Source organism: Phyllobates terribilis, unplaced genomic scaffold (genome assembly GCF_046119375.1).
Source record: "Phyllobates terribilis strain yellow unplaced genomic scaffold, ASM4611937v1 Scaffold_40__1_contigs__length_11209783, whole genome shotgun sequence".
Lineage (NCBI taxonomy): Eukaryota > Metazoa > Chordata > Amphibia > Anura > Dendrobatidae > Phyllobates > Phyllobates terribilis.
The window spans coordinates 1982293-2003229 of NW_027362800.1; the positions used below are offsets into that span (position 1 = coordinate 1982293).

General features: G+C 49.0%; 10 non-coding genes across 10 annotated transcripts; all 10 read right to left on the reverse strand.

Moving 5' to 3' along the window:
* Window positions 1-61: 61 nt before the first annotated feature.
* Window positions 62-252, reverse strand: LOC141190042 (U2 spliceosomal RNA). The gene has a single exon (XR_012264079.1). It is a non-coding gene; the product is annotated as a U2 spliceosomal RNA (small nuclear RNA).
* A 1120-nt stretch (window positions 253-1372) lies between these two features.
* Window positions 1373-1563, reverse strand: LOC141190053 (U2 spliceosomal RNA). Its single transcript, XR_012264090.1, has one exon. It is a non-coding gene; the product is annotated as a U2 spliceosomal RNA (small nuclear RNA).
* Window positions 1564-2684: 1121 nt separating this feature from the next.
* LOC141190064 (U2 spliceosomal RNA) lies at window positions 2685-2875 on the reverse strand. Its single transcript, XR_012264101.1, has one exon. It is a non-coding gene; the product is annotated as a U2 spliceosomal RNA (small nuclear RNA).
* Window positions 2876-3998: 1123 nt separating this feature from the next.
* LOC141190076 (U2 spliceosomal RNA) lies at window positions 3999-4189 on the reverse strand. The gene has a single exon (XR_012264112.1). It is a non-coding gene; the product is annotated as a U2 spliceosomal RNA (small nuclear RNA).
* A 1121-nt stretch (window positions 4190-5310) lies between these two features.
* LOC141190087 (U2 spliceosomal RNA) lies at window positions 5311-5501 on the reverse strand. The gene has a single exon (XR_012264123.1). It is a non-coding gene; the product is annotated as a U2 spliceosomal RNA (small nuclear RNA).
* A 1120-nt stretch (window positions 5502-6621) lies between these two features.
* Window positions 6622-6812, reverse strand: LOC141190098 (U2 spliceosomal RNA). The gene has a single exon (XR_012264134.1). It is a non-coding gene; the product is annotated as a U2 spliceosomal RNA (small nuclear RNA).
* A 1121-nt stretch (window positions 6813-7933) lies between these two features.
* LOC141190110 (U2 spliceosomal RNA) lies at window positions 7934-8124 on the reverse strand. Its single transcript, XR_012264146.1, has one exon. It is a non-coding gene; the product is annotated as a U2 spliceosomal RNA (small nuclear RNA).
* Window positions 8125-9244: 1120 nt separating this feature from the next.
* LOC141190122 (U2 spliceosomal RNA) lies at window positions 9245-9435 on the reverse strand. The gene has a single exon (XR_012264157.1). It is a non-coding gene; the product is annotated as a U2 spliceosomal RNA (small nuclear RNA).
* A 1118-nt stretch (window positions 9436-10553) lies between these two features.
* Window positions 10554-10744, reverse strand: LOC141184527 (U2 spliceosomal RNA). The gene has a single exon (XR_012259274.1). It is a non-coding gene; the product is annotated as a U2 spliceosomal RNA (small nuclear RNA).
* An 8952-nt stretch (window positions 10745-19696) lies between these two features.
* On the reverse strand, window positions 19697-19887 carry LOC141190135 (U2 spliceosomal RNA). The gene has a single exon (XR_012264168.1). It is a non-coding gene; the product is annotated as a U2 spliceosomal RNA (small nuclear RNA).
* Between the last annotated feature and the right edge of the window lie 1050 nt (window positions 19888-20937).

The following is a 20937-nucleotide window of genomic DNA, read 5'->3' on the forward strand; positions in this document are numbered from 1 at the left end:
AAGCAAAATGAACAAAAAGCATTGAATTCAATTCTTTCTGATTTTAGAAACTGCATTAAAGAAGGGGTGCACCGGTCCTGGAGATACTGCAATACCAGGTCAATGCGTGGAGTGGACAGAGCAAGCTCTTTTTCCATCTCCCTGTTCTAAAAATCCATTTAATATATGGTCCCCAGATAGGGGACGTATCAGATATTAAACTGATAAGAACAGATACTACACTTGATCTTAGCCAAAAGGCCGAGAAGCGATAACCAGAATTGGTTTCCGACTACGGTGCCACCCAAGGATTCTGAAAAGTCCATTTGTGGAGATGGCCACCTGGACTCCCGTTAAGAAGACATGCTGTCAACCTCTAGATCCCTCACATGCCTGCACTTTTCGGCTTGCTGCTGCTGCAATCCACGCGTTTTAGATCTGCATAACTCCACCTCTTTTAGCACAGTACCCTCAACCCCCGGCTGTTCCCACCCGCCTCAACACCGTTGGAAGGGAGGAGAACCAATTAAGGCGGGGGGGGGGTGGAACGAGCAGCTGTCTACCCTTAGCAGGAGGGTTGCTGATTAATTACCTCTCCTGCTGCTGCTGCTGCTGGCTGTCCAGCAGCAGACTGAAGGTGGCTGCTGCTGTGCGCAGGTATATAAAGGCTCAGAGCCTATTATGACACGCGCAGCCAGCGTTCCATTGCCACATTCCGTCTACTGCAGGCGGGATACCTGGATGGCTGAATGTCACTGAGAAGCTCACAGAGACCGCCATAAGCAACAGTTTAAAAGAATGCCACAGACTAATCAACCAAACTTTTTGGGTTGGTTTCTCTTTTATAGTCTGCAGGCATTAAATGAAAGAAGTCAGTGTTCCAGCAGAGGGAGACAACGTTTCAGAAAAGGCATTGTAGCAAACCAAAAAAGAAATTTTAAGCGCAGCAGAGTAACCAGCTCACATACCTGATAGCTCAGGTGAGTTTAAAAGGCTGCTGTTGATAACAAGGGCATTTGCTAAATAGATGGTGTGTGTGCAACAATATACTGAAAGGTCAATTATATTGTGCAGCTTATCTCACCACCTGTAGTTATTTAGGTGAAAGCTCCAAAATGCTTGCCTAATATGTCTGTTTATCCAAAAGGAAGTATAGAGGGAGAGCTAGATAGATAGCATTGCATTACATTACATTACATGGCAATGCAATGCACAGTTGCTGAAGTTGAACCAAAATGAGCTTGTCATCTGGCTTCTGCAACTTTTAACATGAAAAATCCAATGAGGAGAAGAAAAGCAAAGCCAAAGAGTCCATCCCAAAATCCGACAAACAAGCAAAATGAACAAAAAGCATTGAATTCAATTCTTTCTGATTTTAGAAACTGCATTAAAGAAGGGGTGCACCGGTCCTGGAGATACTGCAATACCAGGTCAATGCGTGGAGTGGACAGAGCAAGCTCTTTTTCCATCTCCCTGTTCTAAAAATCCATTTAATATATGGTCCCCAGATAGGGGACGTATCAGATATTAAACTGATAAGAACAGATACTACACTTGATCTTAGCCAAAAGGCCGAGAAGCGATAACCAGAATTGGTTTCCGACTACGGTGCCACCCAAGGATTCTGAAAAGTCCATTTGTGGAGATGGCCACCTGGACTCCCGTTAAGAAGACATGCTGTCAACCTCTAGATCCCTCACATGCCTGCACTTTTCGGCTTGCTGCTGCTGCAATCCACGCGTTTTAGATCTGCATAACTCCACCTCTTTTAGCACAGTACCCTCAACCCCCGGCTGTTCCCACCCGCCTCAACACCGTTGGAAGGGAGGAGAACCAATTAAGGCGGGGGGGGGGGTGGAACGAGCAGCTGTCTACCCTTAGCAGGAGGGTTGCTGATTAATTACCTCTCCTGCTGCTGCTGCTGCTGGCTGTCCAGCAGCAGACTGAAGGTGGCTGCTGCTGTGCGCAGGTATATAAAGGCTCAGAGCCTATTATGACACGCGCAGCCAGCGTTCCATTGCCACATTCCGTCTACTGCAGGCGGGATACCTGGATGGCTGAATGTCACTGAGAAGCTCACAGAGACCGCCATAAGCAACAGTTTAAAAGAATGCCACAGACTAATCAACCAAACTTTTTGGGTTGGTTTCTCTTTTATAGTCTGCAGGCATTAAATGAAAGAAGTCAGTGTTCCAGCAGAGGGAGACAACGTTTCAGAAAAGGCATTGTAGCAAACCAAAAAAGAAATTTTAAGCGCAGCAGAGTAACCAGCTCACATACCTGTTAGCTCAGGTGAGTTTAAAAGGCTGCTGTTGATAACAAGGGCATTTGCTAAATAGATGGTGTGTGTGCAACAATATACTGAAAGGTCAATTATATTGTGCAGCTTATCTCACCACCTGTAGTTATTTAGGTGAAAGCTCCAAAATGCTTGCCTAATATGTCTGTTTATCCAAAAGGAAGTATAGAGGGAGAGCTAGATAGATAGCATTGCATTACATTACATTACATGGCAATGCAATGCACAGTTGCTGAAGTTGAACCAAAATGAGCTTGTCATCTGGCTTCTGCAACTTTTAACATGAAAAATCCAATGAGGAGAAGAAAAGCAAAGCCAAAGAGTCCATCCCAAAATCCGACAAACAAGCAAAATGAACAAAAAGCATTGAATTCAATTCTTTCTGATTTTAGAAACTGCATTAAAGAAGGGGTGCACCGGTCCTGGAGATACTGCAATACCAGGTCAATGCGTGGAGTGGACAGAGCAAGCTCTTTTTCCATCTCCCTGTTCTAAAAATCCATTTAATATATGGTCCCCAGATAGGGGACGTATCAGATATTAAACTGATAAGAACAGATACTACACTTGATCTTAGCCAAAAGGCCGAGAAGCGATAACCAGAATTGGTTTCCGACTACGGTGCCACCCAAGGATTCTGAAAAGTCCATTTGTGGAGATGGCCACCTGGACTCCCGTTAAGAAGACATGCTGTCAACCTCTAGATCCCTCACATGCCTGCACTTTTCGGCTTGCTGCTGCTGCAATCCACGCGTTTTAGATCTGCATAACTCCACCTCTTTTAGCACAGTACCCTCAACCCCCGGCTGTTCCCACCCGCCTCAACACCGTTGGAAGGGAGGAGAACCAATTAAGGCGGGGGGGGGGGGGTGGAACGAGCAGCTGTCTACTCTTAGCAGGAGGGTTGCTGATTAATTACCTCTCCTGCTGCTGCTGCTGCTGGCTGTCCAGCAGCAGACTGAAGGTGGCTGCTGCTGTGCGCAGGTATATAAAGGCTCAGAGCCTATTATGACACGCGCAGCCAGCGTTCCATTGCCACATTCCGTCTACTGCAGGCGGGATACCTGGATGGCTGAATGTCACTGAGAAGCTCACAGAGACCGCCATAAGCAACAGTTTAAAAGAATGCCACAGACTAATCAACCAAACTTTTTGGGTTGGTTTCTCTTTTATAGTCTGCAGGCATTAAATGAAAGAAGTCAGTGTTCCAGCAGAGGGAGACAACGTTTCAGAAAAGGCATTGTAGCAAACCAAAAAAGAAATTTTAAGCGCAGCAGAGTAACCAGCTCACATACCTGATAGCTCAGGTGAGTTTAAAAGGCTGCTGTTGATAACAAGGGCATTTGCTAAATAGATGGTGTGTGTGCAACAATATACTGAAAGGTCAATTATATTGTGCAGCTTATCTCACCACCTGTAGTTATTTAGGTGAAAGCTCCAAAATGCTTGCCTAATATGTCTGTTTATCCAAAAGGAAGTATAGAGGGAGAGCTAGATAGATAGCATTGCATTACATTACATTACATGGCAATGCAATGCACAGTTGCTGAAGTTGAACCAAAATGAGCTTGTCATCTGGCTTCTGCAACTTTTAACATGAAAAATCCAATGAGGAGAAGAAAAGCAAAGCCAAAGAGTCCATCCCAAAATCCGACAAACAAGCAAAATGAACAAAAAGCATTGAATTCAATTCTTTCTGATTTTAGAAACTGCATTAAAGAAGGGGTGCACCGGTCCTGGAGATACTGCAATACCAGGTCAATGCGTGGAGTGGACAGAGCAAGCTCTTTTTCCATCTCCCTGTTCTAAAAATCCATTTAATATATGGTCCCCAGATAGGGGACGTATCAGATATTAAACTGATAAGAACAGATACTACACTTGATCTTAGCCAAAAGGCCGAGAAGCGATAACCAGAATTGGTTTCCGACTACGGTGCCACCCAAGGATTCTGAAAAGTCCATTTGTGGAGATGGCCACCTGGACTCCCGTTAAGAAGACATGCTGTCAACCTCTAGATCCCTCACATGCCTGCACTTTTCGGCTTGCTGCTGCTGCAATCCACGCGTTTTAGATCTGCATAACTCCACCTCTTTTAGCACAGTACCCTCAACCCCCGGCTGTTCCCACCCGCCTCAACACCGTTGGAAGGGAGGAGAACCAATTAAGGCGGGGGGGGGGGTGGAACGAGCAGCTGTCTACCCTTAGCAGGAGGGTTGCTGATTAATTACCTCTCCTGCTGCTGCTGCTGCTGGCTGTCCAGCAGCAGACTGAAGGTGGCTGCTGCTGTGCGCAGGTATATAAAGGCTCAGAGCCTATTATGACACGCGCAGCCAGCGTTCCATTGCCACATTCCGTCTACTGCAGGCGGGATACCTGGATGGCTGAATGTCACTGAGAAGCTCACAGAGACCGCCATAAGCAACAGTTTAAAAGAATGCCACAGACTAATCAACCAAACTTTTTGGGTTGGTTTCTCTTTTATAGTCTGCAGGCATTAAATGAAAGAAGTCAGTGTTCCAGCAGAGGGAGACAACGTTTCAGAAAAGGCATTGTAGCAAACCAAAAAAGAAATTTTAAGCGCAGCAGAGTAACCAGCTCACATACCTGTTAGCTCAGGTGAGTTTAAAAGGCTGCTGTTGATAACAAGGGCATTTGCTAAATAGATGGTGTGTGTGCAACAATATACTGAAAGGTCAATTATATTGTGCAGCTTATCTCACCACCTGTAGTTATTTAGGTGAAAGCTCCAAAATGCTTGCCTAATATGTCTGTTTATCCAAAAGGAAGTATAGAGGGAGAGCTAGATAGATAGCATTGCATTACATTACATTACATGGCAATGCAATGCACAGTTGCTGAAGTTGAACCAAAATGAGCTTGTCATCTGGCTTCTGCAACTTTTAACATGAAAAATCCAATGAGGAGAAGAAAAGCAAAGCCAAAGAGTCCATCCCAAAATCCGACAAACAAGCAAAATGAACAAAAAGCATTGAATTCAATTCTTTCTGATTTTAGAAACTGCATTAAAGAAGGGGTGCACCGGTCCTGGAGATACTGCAATACCAGGTCAATGCGTGGAGTGGACAGAGCAAGCTCTTTTTCCATCTCCCTGTTCTAAAAATCCATTTAATATATGGTCCCCAGATAGGGGACGTATCAGATATTAAACTGATAAGAACAGATACTACACTTGATCTTAGCCAAAAGGCCGAGAAGCGATAACCAGAATTGGTTTCCGACTACGGTGCCCCCCAAGGATTCTGAAAAGTCCATTTGTGGAGATGGCCACCTGGACTCCCGTTAAGAAGACATGCTGTCAACCTCTAGATCCCTCACATGCCTGCACTTTTCGGCTTGCTGCTGCTGCAATCCACGCGTTTTAGATCTGCATAACTCCACCTCTTTTAGCACAGTACCCTCAACCCCCGGCTGTTCCCACCCGCCTCAACACCGTTGGAAGGGAGGAGAACCAATTAAGGCGGGGGGGGGGTGGAACGAGCAGCTGTCTACCCTTAGCAGGAGGGTTGCTGATTAATTACCTCTCCTGCTGCTGCTGCTGCTGGCTGTCCAGCAGCAGACTGAAGGTGGCTGCTGCTGTGCGCAGGTATATAAAGGCTCAGAGCCTATTATGACACGCGCAGCCAGCGTTCCATTGCCACATTCCGTCTACTGCAGGCGGGATACCTGGATGGCTGAATGTCACTGAGAAGCTCACAGAGACCGCCATAAGCAACAGTTTAAAAGAATGCCACAGACTAATCAACCAAACTTTTTGGGTTGGTTTCTCTTTTATAGTCTGCAGGCATTAAATGAAAGAAGTCAGTGTTCCAGCAGAGGGAGACAACGTTTCAGAAAAGGCATTGTAGCAAACCAAAAAAGAAATTTTAAGCGCAGCAGAGTAACCAGCTCACATACCTGATAGCTCAGGTGAGTTTAAAAGGCTGCTGTTGATAACAAGGGCATTTGCTAAATAGATGGTGTGTGTGCAACAATATACTGAAAGGTCAATTATATTGTGCAGCTTATCTCACCACCTGTAGTTATTTAGGTGAAAGCTCCAAAATGCTTGCCTAATATGTCTGTTTATCCAAAAGGAAGTATAGAGGGAGAGCTAGATAGATAGCATTGCATTACATTACATTACATGGCAATGCAATGCACAGTTGCTGAAGTTGAACCAAAATGAGCTTGTCATCTGGCTTCTGCAACTTTTAACATGAAAAATCCAATGAGGAGAAGAAAAGCAAAGCCAAAGAGTCCATCCCAAAATCCGACAAACAAGCAAAATGAACAAAAAGCATTGAATTCAATTCTTTCTGATTTTAGAAACTGCATTAAAGAAGGGGTGCACCGGTCCTGGAGATACTGCAATACCAGGTCAATGCGTGGAGTGGACAGAGCAAGCTCTTTTTCCATCTCCCTGTTCTAAAAATCCATTTAATATATGGTCCCCAGATAGGGGACGTATCAGATATTAAACTGATAAGAACAGATACTACACTTGATCTTAGCCAAAAGGCCGAGAAGCGATAACCAGAATTGGTTTCCGACTACGGTGCCACCCAAGGATTCTGAAAAGTCCATTTGTGGAGATGGCCACCTGGACTCCCGTTAAGAAGACATGCTGTCAACCTCTAGATCCCTCACATGCCTGCACTTTTCGGCTTGCTGCTGCTGCAATCCACGCGTTTTAGATCGGCATAACTCCACCTCTTTTAGCACAGTACCCTCAACCCCCGGCTGTTCCCACCCGCCTCAACACCGTTGGAAGGGAGGAGAACCAATTAAGGCGGGGGGGGGGGTGGAACGAGCAGCTGTCTACCCTTAGCAGGAGGGTTGCTGATTAATTACCTCTCCTGCTGCTGCTGCTGCTGGCTGTCCAGCAGCAGACTGAAGGTGGCTGCTGCTGTGCGCAGGTATATAAAGGCTCAGAGCCTATTATGACACGCGCAGCCAGCGTTCCATTGCCACATTCCGTCTACTGCAGGCGGGATACCTGGATGGCTGAATGTCACTGAGAAGCTCACAGAGACCGCCATAAGCAACAGTTTAAAAGAATGCCACAGACTAATCAACCAAACTTTTTGGGTTGGTTTCTCTTTTATAGTCTGCAGGCATTAAATGAAAGAAGTCAGTGTTCCAGCAGAGGGAGACAACGTTTCAGAAAAGGCATTGTAGCAAACCAAAAAAGAAATTTTAAGCGCAGCAGAGTAACCAGCTCACATACCTGTTAGCTCAGGTGAGTTTAAAAGGCTGCTGTTGATAACAAGGGCATTTGCTAAATAGATGGTGTGTGTGCAACAATATACTGAAAGGTCAATTATATTGTGCAGCTTATCTCACCACCTGTAGTTATTTAGGTGAAAGCTCCAAAATGCTTGCCTAATATGTCTGTTTATCCAAAAGGAAGTATAGAGGGAGAGCTAGATAGATAGCATTGCATTACATTACATTACATGGCAATGCAATGCACAGTTGCTGAAGTTGAACCAAAATGAGCTTGTCATCTGGCTTCTGCAACTTTTAACATGAAAAATCCAATGAGGAGAAGAAAAGCAAAGCCAAAGAGTCCATCCCAAAATCCGACAAACAAGCAAAATGAACAAAAAGCATTGAATTCAATTCTTTCTGATTTTAGAAACTGCATTAAAGAAGGGGTGCACCGGTCCTGGAGATACTGCAATACCAGGTCAATGCGTGGAGTGGACAGAGCAAGCTCTTTTTCCATCTCCCTGTTCTAAAAATCCATTTAATATATGGTCCCCAGATAGGGGACGTATCAGATATTAAACTGATAAGAACAGATACTACACTTGATCTTAGCCAAAAGGCCGAGAAGCGATAACCAGAATTGGTTTCCGACTACGGTGCCACCCAAGGATTCTGAAAAGTCCATTTGTGGAGATGGCCACCTGGACTCCCGTTAAGAAGACATGCTGTCAACCTCTAGATCCCTCACATGCCTGCACTTTTCGGCTTGCTGCTGCTGCAATCCACGCGTTTTAGATCTGCATAACTCCACCTCTTTTAGCACAGTACCCTCAACCCCCGGCTGTTCCCACCCGCCTCAACACCGTTGGAAGGGAGGAGAACCAATTAAGGCGGGGGGGGGGTGGAACGAGCAGCTGTCTACCCTTAGCAGGAGGGTTGCTGATTAATTACCTCTCCTGCTGCTGCTGCTGCTGGCTGTCCAGCAGCAGACTGAAGGTGGCTGCTGCTGTGCGCAGGTATATAAAGGCTCAGAGCCTATTATGACACGCGCAGCCAGCGTTCCATTGCCACATTCCGTCTACTGCAGGCGGGATACCTGGATGGCTGAATGTCACTGAGAAGCTCACAGAGACCGCCATAAGCAACAGTTTACAAGAATGCCACAGACTAATCAACCAAACTTTTTGGGTTGGTTTCTCTTTTATAGTCTGCAGGCATTAAATGAAAGAAGTCAGTGTTCCAGCAGAGGGAGACAACGTTTCAGAAAAGGCATTGTAGCAAACCAAAAAAGAAATTTTAAGCGCAGCATAGTAACCAGCTCACATACCTGTTAGCTCAGGTGAGTTTAAAAGGCTGCTGTTGATAACAAGGGCATTTGCTAAATAGATGGTGTGTGTGCAACAATATACTGAAAGGTCAATTATATTGTGCAGCTTATCTCACCACCTGTAGTTATTTAGGTGAAAGCTCCAAAATGCTTGCCTAATATGTCTGTTTATCCAAAAGGAAGTATAGAGGGAGAGCTAGATAGATAGCATTGCATTACATTACATTACATGGCAATGCAATGCACAGTTGCTGAAGTTGAACCAAAATGAGCTTGTCATCTGGCTTCTGCAACTTTTAACATGAAAAATCCAATGAGGAGAAGAAAAGCAAAGCCAAAGAGTCCATCCCAAAATCCGACAAACAAGCAAAATGAACAAAAAGCATTGAATTCAATTCTTTCTGATTTTAGAAACTGCATTAAAGAAGGGGTGCACCGGTCCTGGAGATACTGCAATACCAGGTCAATGCGTGGAGTGGACAGAGCAAGCTCTTTTTCCATCTCCCTGTTCTAAAAATCCATTTAATATATGGTCCCCAGATAGGGGACGTATCAGATATTAAACTGATAAGAACAGATACTACACTTGATCTTAGCCAAAAGGCCGAGAAGCGATAACCAGAATTGGTTTCCGACTACGGTGCCACCCAAGGATTCTGAAAAGTCCATTTGTGGAGATGGCCACCTGGACTCCCGTTAAGAAGACATGCTGTCAACCTCTAGATCCCTCACATGCCTGCACTTTTCGGCTTGCTGCTGCTGCAATCCACGCGTTTTAGATCTGCATAACTCCACCTCTTTTAGCACAGTACCCTCAACCCCCGGCTGTTCCCACCCGCCTCAACACCGTTGGAAGGGAGGAGAACCAATTAAGGCGGGGGGGGTGGAACGAGCAGCTGTCTACCCTTAGCAGGAGGGTTGCTGATTAATTACCTCTCCTGCTGCTGCTGCTGCTGGCTGTCCAGCAGCAGACTGAAGGTGGCTGCTGCTGTGCGCAGGTATATAAAGGCTCAGAGCCTATTATGACACGCGCAGCCAGCGTTCCATTGCCACATTCCGTCTACTGCAGGCGGGATACCTGGATGGCTGAATGTCACTGAGAAGCTCACAGAGACCGCCATAAGCAACAGTTTACAAGAATGCCACAGACTAATCAACCAAACTTTTTGGGTTGGTTTCTCTTTTATAGTCTGCAGGCATTAAATGAAAGAAGTCAGTGTTCCAGCAGAGGGAGACAACGTTTCAGAAAAGGCATTGTAGCAAACCAAAAAAGAAATTTTAAGCGCAGCAGAGTAACCAGCTCACATACCTGTTAGCTCAGGTGAGTTTAAAAGGCTGCTGTTGATAACAAGGGCATTTGCTAAATAGATGGTGTGTGTGCAACAATATACTGAAAGGTCAATTATATTGTGCAGCTTATCTCACCACCTGTAGTTATTTAGGTGAAAGCTCCAAAATGCTTGCCTAATATGTCTGTTTATCCAAAAGGAAGTATAGAGGGAGAGCTAGATAGATAGCATTGCATTACATTACATTACATGGCAATGCAATGCACAGTTGCTGAAGTTGAACCAAAATGAGCTTGTCATCTGGCTTCTGCAACTTTTAACATGAAAAATCCAATGAGGAGAAGAAAAGCAAAGCCAAAGAGTCCATCCCAAAATCCGACAAACAAGCAAAATGAACAAAAAGCATTGAATTCAATTCTTTCTGATTTTAGAAACTGCATTAAAGAAGGGGTGCACCGGTCCTGGAGATACTACAATACCAGGTCAATGCGTGGAGTGGACAGAGCAAGCTCTTTTTCCATCTCCCTGTTCTAAAAATCCATTTAATATATGGTCCCCAGATAGGGGACGTATCAGATATTAAACTGATAAGAACAGATACTACACTTGATCTTAGCCAAAAGGCCGAGAAGCGATAACCAGAATTGGTTTCCGACTACGGTGCCACCCAAGGATTCTGAAAAGTCCATTTGTGGAGATGGCCACCTGGACTCCCGTTAAGAAGACATGCTGTCAACCTCTAGATCCCTCACATGCCTGCACTTTTCGGCTTGCTGCTGCTGCAATCCACGCGTTTTAGATCTGCATAACTCCACCTCTTTTAGCACAGTACCCTCAACCCCCGGCTGTTCCCACCCGCCTCAACACCGTTGGAAGGGAGGAGAACCAATTAAGGCGGGGGGGGGGTGGAACGAGCAGCTGTCTACCCTTAGCAGGAGGGTTGCTGATTAATTACCTCTCCTGCTGCTGCTGCTGCTGGCTGTCCAGCAGCAGACTGAAGGTGGCTGCTGCTGTGCGCAGGTATATAAAGGCTCAGAGCCTATTATGACACGCGCAGCCAGCGTTCCATTGCCACATTCCGTCTACTGCAGGCGGGATACCTGGATGGCTGAATGTCACTGAGAAGCTCACAGAGACCGCCATAAGCAACAGTTTAAAAGAATGCCACAGACTAATCAACCAAACTTTTTGGGTTGGTTTCTCTTTTATAGTCTGCAGGCATTAAATGAAAGAAGTCAGTGTTCCAGCAGAGGGAGACAACGTTTCAGAAAAGGCATTGTAGCAAACCAAAAAAGAAATTTTAAGCGCAGCAGAGTAACCAGCTCACATACCTGTTAGCTCAGGTGAGTTTAAAAGGCTGCTGTTGATAACAAGGGCATTTGCTAAATAGATGGTGTGTGTGCAACAATATACTGAAAGGTCAATTATATTGTGCAGCTTATCTCACCACCTGTAGTTATTTAGGTGAAAGCTCCAAAATGCTTGTGTGACACCCCAGGGGTCTGGTTGCCACAGTGATAGAGATATTACGTCTGAGAGCAGGTGGGAGGTCCTTTGGTCAGGGATCCTGTGCATGCCACACCTCCTGCCTAGTCTTGGGAGGGGAAGGACTTCCCCTATATAAACCCGGGGCTGAGGCAGGGTGAGTGAGACAAGTGGAGTAGAGACAAGAAGCAGCATAGGAAACAGCAGAGTTACAAGGAGTCAGGGGCTGGCAGCTGCAGAGCTCGCCCTGACTAAGAAGACTTCTTTCCGGACCCGGAGTCCGAGGCTGTGGGGACTAACTCCTACCCAGCAGCAGAATCCGTCAGGCAGGGGATTTCAGGTCCTCTGGCCCAGAAGCCCGAAGGCACGGTCACACGCGTGGGACCAGCACCGCCATCGTGGAGCGGAAGCCATTAGAAGGCCCCGAGTCACCGGCCATACGGGTGAGCACCACACGGTACACTCAGGGACGTGGGCTACTTACATCAGCTTCTAGCAAGGTAGCCAGAAGAGTACAGTCAGTTTGGGAGGCCTACAACTACGCCTGGCCAGGGGAGATCCCATCTGCTCAAGGACTGACCAGGCCCCGTTCGCTAGCAAGTACTCCGGGAGGGTCTATCGTTGTTACCAGTAAAGACCCTGAACTACACCGTACCGTCTCTGAGTGGTTCCTGCTACCCCCATCATCCACGTCGGCTGCCCTGAGGCCATACCCCTCCCGTTGGGGGTTATACTATCACGCTGCATAATCCTACCATCGGCCTCAGCGGTCTGCCCCGCAGCAGCAGCTCCCTGGCTGCACTCAACGGGTGGCGTAGTCATCAACTATTTACTACTAATAGACTGCCGTCTAGTTTGACTCCCTGGGCACGGACCGGGTCACCGCCACGAGACTACAACCCTCCACTGATCCGGCTCCGGGTAAGCTCCCGCGTGCGCAACGCAGCGCGACACAGGCCCAGGGGCGCGTCAACTTTGGCGTAGTCGGCAGGATTTCGTGCCCGCAACCACCGGGTACTGCGTGCCTGAAAAGCAAAGACTGTTCAAACTTACCAGTGGTGAAGATTCCCGCTATCCGTGGAGGTTTCCCGCCATCCGGCGCCATCTTCTACCTTCTTCCCGCCATCCGCGAAGTTTTCCCGCCATCCGGCGCCATCTTGAACCTTCTTCCCGCCATCCGTGGAGTTTTCCCGCCATTGGACGCCATCTTGAGGACGCCGCGCGGGAAGAAGAGGGGCGTGGACTCCGAAAGCGCGCGAGAACTGAAGCCCCGCCTCACGTCCGGACGTTGCGTAAGGTCCTGGAAGGAGCCCAGCAGACGCCGACGTCGCAGGAGCGCGACGGAAGGTCCTCAACCCTGACGATCCACTGCGGAGCCGCAGCCTATGGAAGAGGATCATCGCAAGGTAGGCCACGGTCCACTAGGGGGGAGGAAGATGTCGGATACGGAGGAGAGCTTCACTGCCTCAACCCCCGCCAGCGCTACCGCTGCTGCAGTTATGCCCTTCACCATGCCCTATATCCCGGGAGCAGCTTGGCTACCCCAGTACTCAGGGGAGTCACATACCCTGCATGACTTTAGAGAAAAGCTGGATAGCCTCTTCCAGGTGTACCCCCTCACAGAAGAGCAAAAAGTGAGCATCCTGGTGGCCCAACTAACCAGGGCAGCCAAAAGGGAAGTAAAATCCTGGCCACCTGGGAGGAAGACTGTCGCAGGGATACTAACCCGGCTGAAGGACACCTTTGATACCCGCACCTCAGCCGAGATTAAGCTTAGATTCTACGGGTGCAAGCAGCGAGCGCATGAGAGTATAAGGGACTATGCACTAAACCTACAAGAGGCCCTGAGGGCCATAAAGCAGACCGACCCCGATGGGGTGGGAAACGAGGACAGGCTGTTGACTGAACAATTTATAGAGGGTTTATATTGCAATGCCCACCGAACCCAGTTGCGGGCAATGGCCTTACAGGATCCCCATCTGGACTTTGCACAGTTCAAGGACAGAGCCATCCGGGTGCTCCGAGAACCGGCACCAGGTGGCGTTGTGACCCACAGACGCCCCACTACCACTTACTACCAGGAGGCGGCGCCCTTGTCAGCAGGGCCTGTGGGAGCTGATGCGCAGGCTTTGGACAATGACCCGGCTCCAGACCTACACCATCAGGTCCAAGAGCTAGCTAAGAGCGTTGCTGCGCTAACCCGAACTGTGCAGTCTTTACAGGCTTCCACCCCAGGGAAGATCCAGCTGGCATCCGGACCGGAGGACATCCCGTGGCGTCGACCAAGGAGGACCCCACCGGCCAGAGGAAGACCCAGTGACCGATACAGTGAGGACGGACGACCCATCTGCCGCCTCTGCAATCAACCCGGACATATGGCAAGGTACTGTTCTTTAAACGGGCACAACCTGGGGTAGAGGGCCAACCCCCAGGAAAAAGATCACCAGGCCCATCGAACTGGCGCGACAGATATGTGGGAGGACGTCCAGTCTTGCCTGTGGTACTGGATGGCATTCCCATGAGTGCCCTACTGGACACCGGGTCACAGGTCACCACCATCCCGTACGTGCTCTTCAAGCAGTACTGGAATGACTCGGATATTACCCGCTACCCTGACGACGACTTGAGTATCATCGCCAGCAATGGTCAGCCCGTGCCACAGATCGGATTTAAAGAGGTGACCATCAAAATTGGTAGAGTCGAACTGGCCGCACAGGGACTGATCATTGTAGATATTGACAAACATGAGAGTCACCCAAAAATAACTCTAGGAACTAATGTAATTGAAAATTGTCTTGCAGAGGTGATTTTCCTTTTACAGCAGGTTGCCAAGAATGCCAGCTCCGGCGAGCAGCGGGTGCTCCAGAAAGAGATCCGGGCACTGATGCAACGGCAACAAGTGGAACTCTCCGGCGGTGAGATTGGTAGCGTAAGAATGTGTGACCCTTTTCCTATTGCCATGCCCCCAAAAAGTGAAATGATGATTTGGTGCCGGGCAGCTATTGGTCTGAGAGGTAGAGATTACCAGGCAATGGTAGAACCAGTTTACTCAGACAGTAGGCCCACCATTTTGACAGCACGGGGGGTGGTCAATGTACGCCATGGGAGGGTGCCCGTTCGCATAATAAATATCGGGGAGAGGGAAGTGTACCTGCCCCGGTATGCCACGCTAGCCAAATTATATACCACTAATCAAAATTCTATACAATCTGTGGAACCCTTGCCTCCATCTCACCCGGAGGAAGGTAACGGCTCTAAGAAAGACATGGAGGACTGGTGTCAGCAACTACATCTGGGTACTGACTCCACTCCCTCACACCAGAAACAAGGAGTCTATCGGGTGGTTCAAGAGTATGAGAGAGTGTTTAGTAAACACCCGTTAGACTTCGGGCGAGTCAAGGGGGTAGAACACCGCATCCCCACGGGAGATCATCCTCCCATAAAAGAGAGGTATCGACCCGTACCCCCTGCACATTACCAACACGCCAAGGGGATGCTTATAGACATGAAGGAGGCTGGGGTAATCCGGGATAGCTGTAGCCCCTGGGCAGCCCCACTAGTTTTAGTCAAAAAGAAAGACAACACCATGAGGATGTGTGTAGATTACCGGAAAATTAACCGTATCACACACAAGGATGCGTACCCCTTACCAAGGATAGAGGAGTCATTGGCTGCTTTAAGATCTGCTAACTTCTTCTCTACCTTGGATCTCACTAGTGGGTACTGGCAGGTTCCTGTAGCAGAGGCGGACCGGGAGAAGACCGCATTCACCACCCCGATGGGACTTAGCGAGTTCACCTGCATGCCGTTCGGACTCTGCAACGCCCCAGGAACCTTCCAACGATTAATGGAGTGCTGTCTAGGCCACAGAAACTTCGAGACGGTCCTGTTGTACTTGGATGATGTCATCGTATATTCCAAGACTTATGAGGACCACCTGAAACACCTGGCGGAGGTGTTCGAAGCTCTGGCGAGTTACGGCCTAAAGGTGAAACCCTCCAAGTGTCACCTCCTGAAACCAAAGGTGCAGTACCTGGGACACGTGGTGAGCGCTGACGGAGTGGCTCCCGACCCTGATAAGATCACCGCAATTAAGGGATGGCCAAGCCCCTCCAGCGTAAAAGAAGTGCGGCAGTTCCTCGGGTTGGTAGGCTACTACCGAAGGTTTATTCCCGGTTTCACCAAAAAGGCAGCACCTATGCAGGACCTCCTGATAGGCCAGTCCCGGAAGGCCAAGAACCAGAAGCCGCCCTTCAAATGGGAGGAGCTGGAAGAAGAGTCCTTCCGCCAGCTGAAGATGGCCCTCACGGGGGACGAAATCCTGGCGTACCCGGATTATAGTCAGCCCTTTATCCTCTACACCGACGCCAGTAACATCGGGCTAGGAGCTGTACTGTCCCAGATCCAGCAGGGGAAGGAACGAGTAATCGCCTACGCCAGCCGAAAACTGCGACCCACCGAAAGGAACCCCGAGAATTACAGCTCATTTAAGTTAGAGTTCCTGGCCGTAGTATGGGCAATCACTGAGCGCTTTAAGCATTACCTCGCTTCTTCCCGGTTCACCGTGTACACGGATAACAACCCGCTGACACACCTGGACACGGCAAGACTCGGTGCCCTGGAGCAGAGGTGGATGGCCCGTCTGTCCAACTACGAGTTCACAATCAAATACCGGGCAGGGCGCTCCAATACCAACGCGGACGCCCTGTCCAGGATGCCCAACCTGCCGGACGGAGGAGAAGATCCGGAGGGACTGGAAGAAGTTGAACTCCCTGCGTTCCACCGTCATGGGACTATCCAGTATTCCCTTACCTCACTACAACTGGGCGGAAACGCAAGACAGCGACCCTGCCGTCCGACTGGTGAAGGAGATGCTGACTCGCCCGGAGGCTTGCCTTGAACCAGACGCTCCGGAGGAAGCCAAACAACTATGGGCAGAGAAGAGTCTACTGTTCCTTTACAAGGGGAAGTTGTGCCGCAGAATGGTTAACTCCCGGACGCATGAACTACTCTGGCAAGTAGTGGTGCCACGAAGAGACGCAGCCATGGTGATGGAGGCATACCACGACGGGGCTGGACACTTTGGATGGAAGAAGCTGGAGTTCCTGCTGCGCGAGCGGTTCCACTGGGTAGGCATGAGGGGAACCATCGAGAGGTGGTGCAGAGACTGTGGCCCGTGCAACCTGAGAAGGAAGGACCGCGCCAGCCAGAAGACTCCCCTGCAGTCCATCGTCACCCGGCAACCGTTGGAACTGGTAGCCTTGGATCATGTAAAACTGACCCCGAGCAGAAGTGGCTACGTCTACGCGTTAACCATCGTGGATCATTACTCCCGGTTTCTGGTTGTCATCCCCGTCAAGGACTTAACGGCTCAAACAGCAGCTAGAGCCTTCCAGCAGCACTTTTGCCGTCCACACGGGTACCCGGACCAAGTGCTGACGAACCAGGGACCTGCTTTTGAAGCGGAGGTCTTCCAGGAATTCTGCAATCTGTATGGCTGCCGGAAGATAAGGACGACACCCTACCATCCGCAAACTAATGGACTTTGTGAGAAAATGAACCAGGTGGTAATGGATCTTCTAAAAACGTTGCCCCTGGAAGAACGCAGTCTGTGGCCTGAGAAGTTGCCCGATCTGGTGGACCTATACAACCACATCCCGGTAGGTTCCACCAACTGTACCCCGGCTTACCTAATGAGGGCAAGACCTGGTAAGTTGCCTGTTGACCTGGAAATGGGAGTCCTGACACCCGAGGACACTTCACCAGAAACAGACTGGGACACAGAGAGGCAGCAGCAGTACCGGAGAGTACAGGAGAGCGTGGAGCGAAGTCTCTGTCAGGCTAGGGAAAGACAAGAGAAGACTTACAACCAGTATGCTCCCGCTGTTCCCCTGGTACCCGGAGAGCAGGTCTTGAAGAGGAAGAGACGGCTCCACAAGTTGGACGACCAGTGGGAGAAGGACCCGTACACCGTACTGCCCTCAAGCCACGAGAACCCGAAGGTCTGTACCATCAGTAAAGACGGAGGGGAAACCACAGCCATTGTATCCCGGGACCACCTGAAGAAGTGTCCCGAACAACTGAGGAACCCTGAAGAGGAACAAGAAGACCATCGACCCGTGGAAGAAAGGGAAGATATGGTTAGTACCGTGCTCGGGGACTTCCCTCGGTCTTGGACTCAAGTCAATGGTGCAGTTGTGGTACCCGTACTCACCTTCCTCCAACCACCATCCCAAGAACCTACGGAGCAACGGGTAGAGCTGGAAGAACAGCCGGTCCAGGAGGCAGAAAACTCCACACCAGCAGAACAGGAGAATCAACCCTCTGCTTATAGTGAGCCTGCCGTACCCCTAGTGAGACAAAGAGCCGGTAGACAGCCGCCCAGTTTACCCTTGACAGCTCCTACACCCTGTAGTTCAGGGCCAGACAGTCAGCTCCGTAGGTCCACTAGGGCCACTAGAGGCCAGTTACCCGCACGCTGGAGAATTTGAAGTGTATAAATTGTTTTATTTATGTTTTTTTGTGTCTTGTTGCTTGTGTATAATTTTGTGTTTCCAGTTATTTTTAGGAATCCTTGGTGGATTTACCGGGAATCCTTGTACATAGTTGGAGCGTAACCCAGGATGGACTAAAGACTGTTAAGGACTCGGGGCAGGACAGGCCCCTACCTGGTTACGTCTCCCTGTTTTGGTGAAATGGACACCTTGCTTTTCAAAACTGCACCCGGTTGCGGACACGCCGTAACCATCTTATGTGTTTTTCTTATTGTATTGTTATTGTTATACTTTGTTATGTTTTTCGGAAAAAAAAAAAAAATATGTTTAGTCCCGGAGTACTAAATTTCACTAGGGGGGAATGTGACACCCCAGGGGTCTGGTTGCCACAGTGATAGAGATATTACGTCTGAGAGCAGGTGGGAGGTCCTTTGGTCAGGGATCCTGTGCATGCTACACCTCCTGCCTAGTCTTGGGAGGGGAAGGACTTCCCCTATATAAACCCGGGGCTGAGGCAGGGTGAGTGAGACAAGTGGAGTAGAGACAAGAAGCAGCATAGGAAACAGCAGAGTTACAAGGAGTCAGGGGCTGGCAGCTGCAGAGCTCGCCCTGACTAAGAAGACTTCTTTCCGGACCCGGAGTCCGAGGCTGTGGGGACTAACTCCTACCCAGCAGCAGAATCCGTCAGGCAGGGGATTTCAGGTCCTCTGGCCCAGAAGCCCGAAGGCACGGTCACACGCGTGGGACCAGCACCGCCATCGTGGAGCGGAAGCCATTAGAAGGCCCCGAGTCACCGGCCATACGGGTGAGCACCACACGGTACACTCAGGGACGTGGGCTACTTACATCAGCTTCTAGCAAGGTAGCCAGAAGAGTACAGTCAGTTTGGGAGGCCTACAACTACGCCTGGCCAGGGGAGATCCCATCTGCTCAAGGACTGACCAGGCCCCGTTCGCTAGCAAGTACTCCAGGAGGGTCTATCGTTGTTACCAGTAAAGACCCTGAACTACACCGTACCGTCTCTGAGTGGTTCCTGCTACCCCCATCATCCACGTCGGCTGCCCTGAGGCCATACCCCTCCCGTTGGGGGTTATACTATCACGCTGCATAATCCTACCATCGGCCTCAGCGGTCTGCCCCGCAGCAGCAGCTCCCTGGCTGCACTCAACGGGTGGCGTAGTCATCAACTATTTACTACTAATAGACTGCCGTCTAGTTTGACTCCCTGGGCACGGACCGGGTCACCGCCACGAGACTACAACCCTCCACTGATCCGGCTCCGGGTAAGCTCCCGCGTGCGCAACGCAGCGCGACACAGGCCCAGGGGCGCGTCACTTGCCTAATATGTCTGTTTATCCAAAAGGAAGTATAGAGGGAGAGCTAGATAGATAGCATTGCATTACATTACATTACATGGCAATGCAATGCACAGTTGCTGAAGTTGAACCAAAATGAGCTTGTCATCTGGCTTCTGCAACTTTTAACATGAAAAATCCAATGAGGAGAAGAAAAGCAAAGCCAAAGAGTCCATCCCAAAATCCGACAAACAAGCAAAATGAACAAAAAGCATTGAATTCAATTCTTTCTGATTTTAGAAACTGCATTAAAGAAGGGGTGCACCGGTCCTGGAGATACTGCAATACCAGGTCAATGCGTGGAGTGGACAGAGCAAGCTCTTTTTCCATCTCCCTGTTCTAAAAATCCATTTAATATATGGTCCCCAGATAGGGGACGTATCAGATATTAAACTGATAAGAACAGATACTACACTTGATCTTAGCCAAAAGGCCGAGAAGCGATAACCAGAATTGGTTTCCGACTACGGTGCCACCCAAGGATTCTGAAAAGTCCATTTGTGGAGATGGCCACCTGGACTCCCGTTAAGAAGACATGCTGTCAACCTCTAGATCCCTCACATGCCTGCACTTTTCGGCTTGCTGCTGCTGCAATCCACGCGTTTTAGATCTGCATAACTCCACCTCTTTTAGCACAGTACCCTCAACCCCCGGCTGTTCCCACCCGCCTCAACACCGTTGGAAGGGAGGAGAACCAATTAAGGCGGGGGGGGGGGTGGAACGAGCAGCTGTCTACCCTTAGCAGGAGGGTTGCTGATTAATTACCTCTCCTGCTGCTGCTGCTGGCTGTCCAGCAGCAGACTGAAGGTGGCTGCTGCTGTGCGCAGGTATATAAAGGCTCAGAGCCTATTATGACACGCGCAGCCAGCGTTCCATTGCCACATTCCGTCTACTGCAGGCGGGATACCTGGATGGCTGAATGTCACTGAGAAGCTCACAGAGACCGCCATAAGCAACAGTTTAAAAGAATGCCACAGACTAATCAACCAAACTTTTTGGGTTGGTTTCTCTTTTATAGTCTGCAGGCATTAAATGAAAGAAGTCAGTGTTCCAGCAGAGGGAGACAACGTTTCAGAAAAGGCATTGTAGCAAACCAAAAAAGAAATTTTAAGCGCAGCAGAGTAACCAGCTCACATACCTGTTAGCTCAGGTGAGTTTAAAAGGCTGCTGTTGATAACAAGGGCATTTGCTAAATAGATGGTGTGTGTGCAACAATATACTGAAAGGTCAATTATATTGTGCAGCTTATCTCACCACCTGTAGTTATTTAGGTGAAAGCTCCAAAATGCTTGCCTAATATGTCTGTTTATCCAAAAGGAAGTATAGAGGGAGAGCTAGATAGATAGCATTGCATTACATTACATTACATGGCAATGCAATGCACAGTTGCTGAAGTTGAACCAAAATGAGCTTGTCATCTGGCTTCTGCAACTTTTAACATGAAAAATCCAATGAGGAGAAGAAAAGCAAAGCCAAAGAGTCCATCCCAAAATCC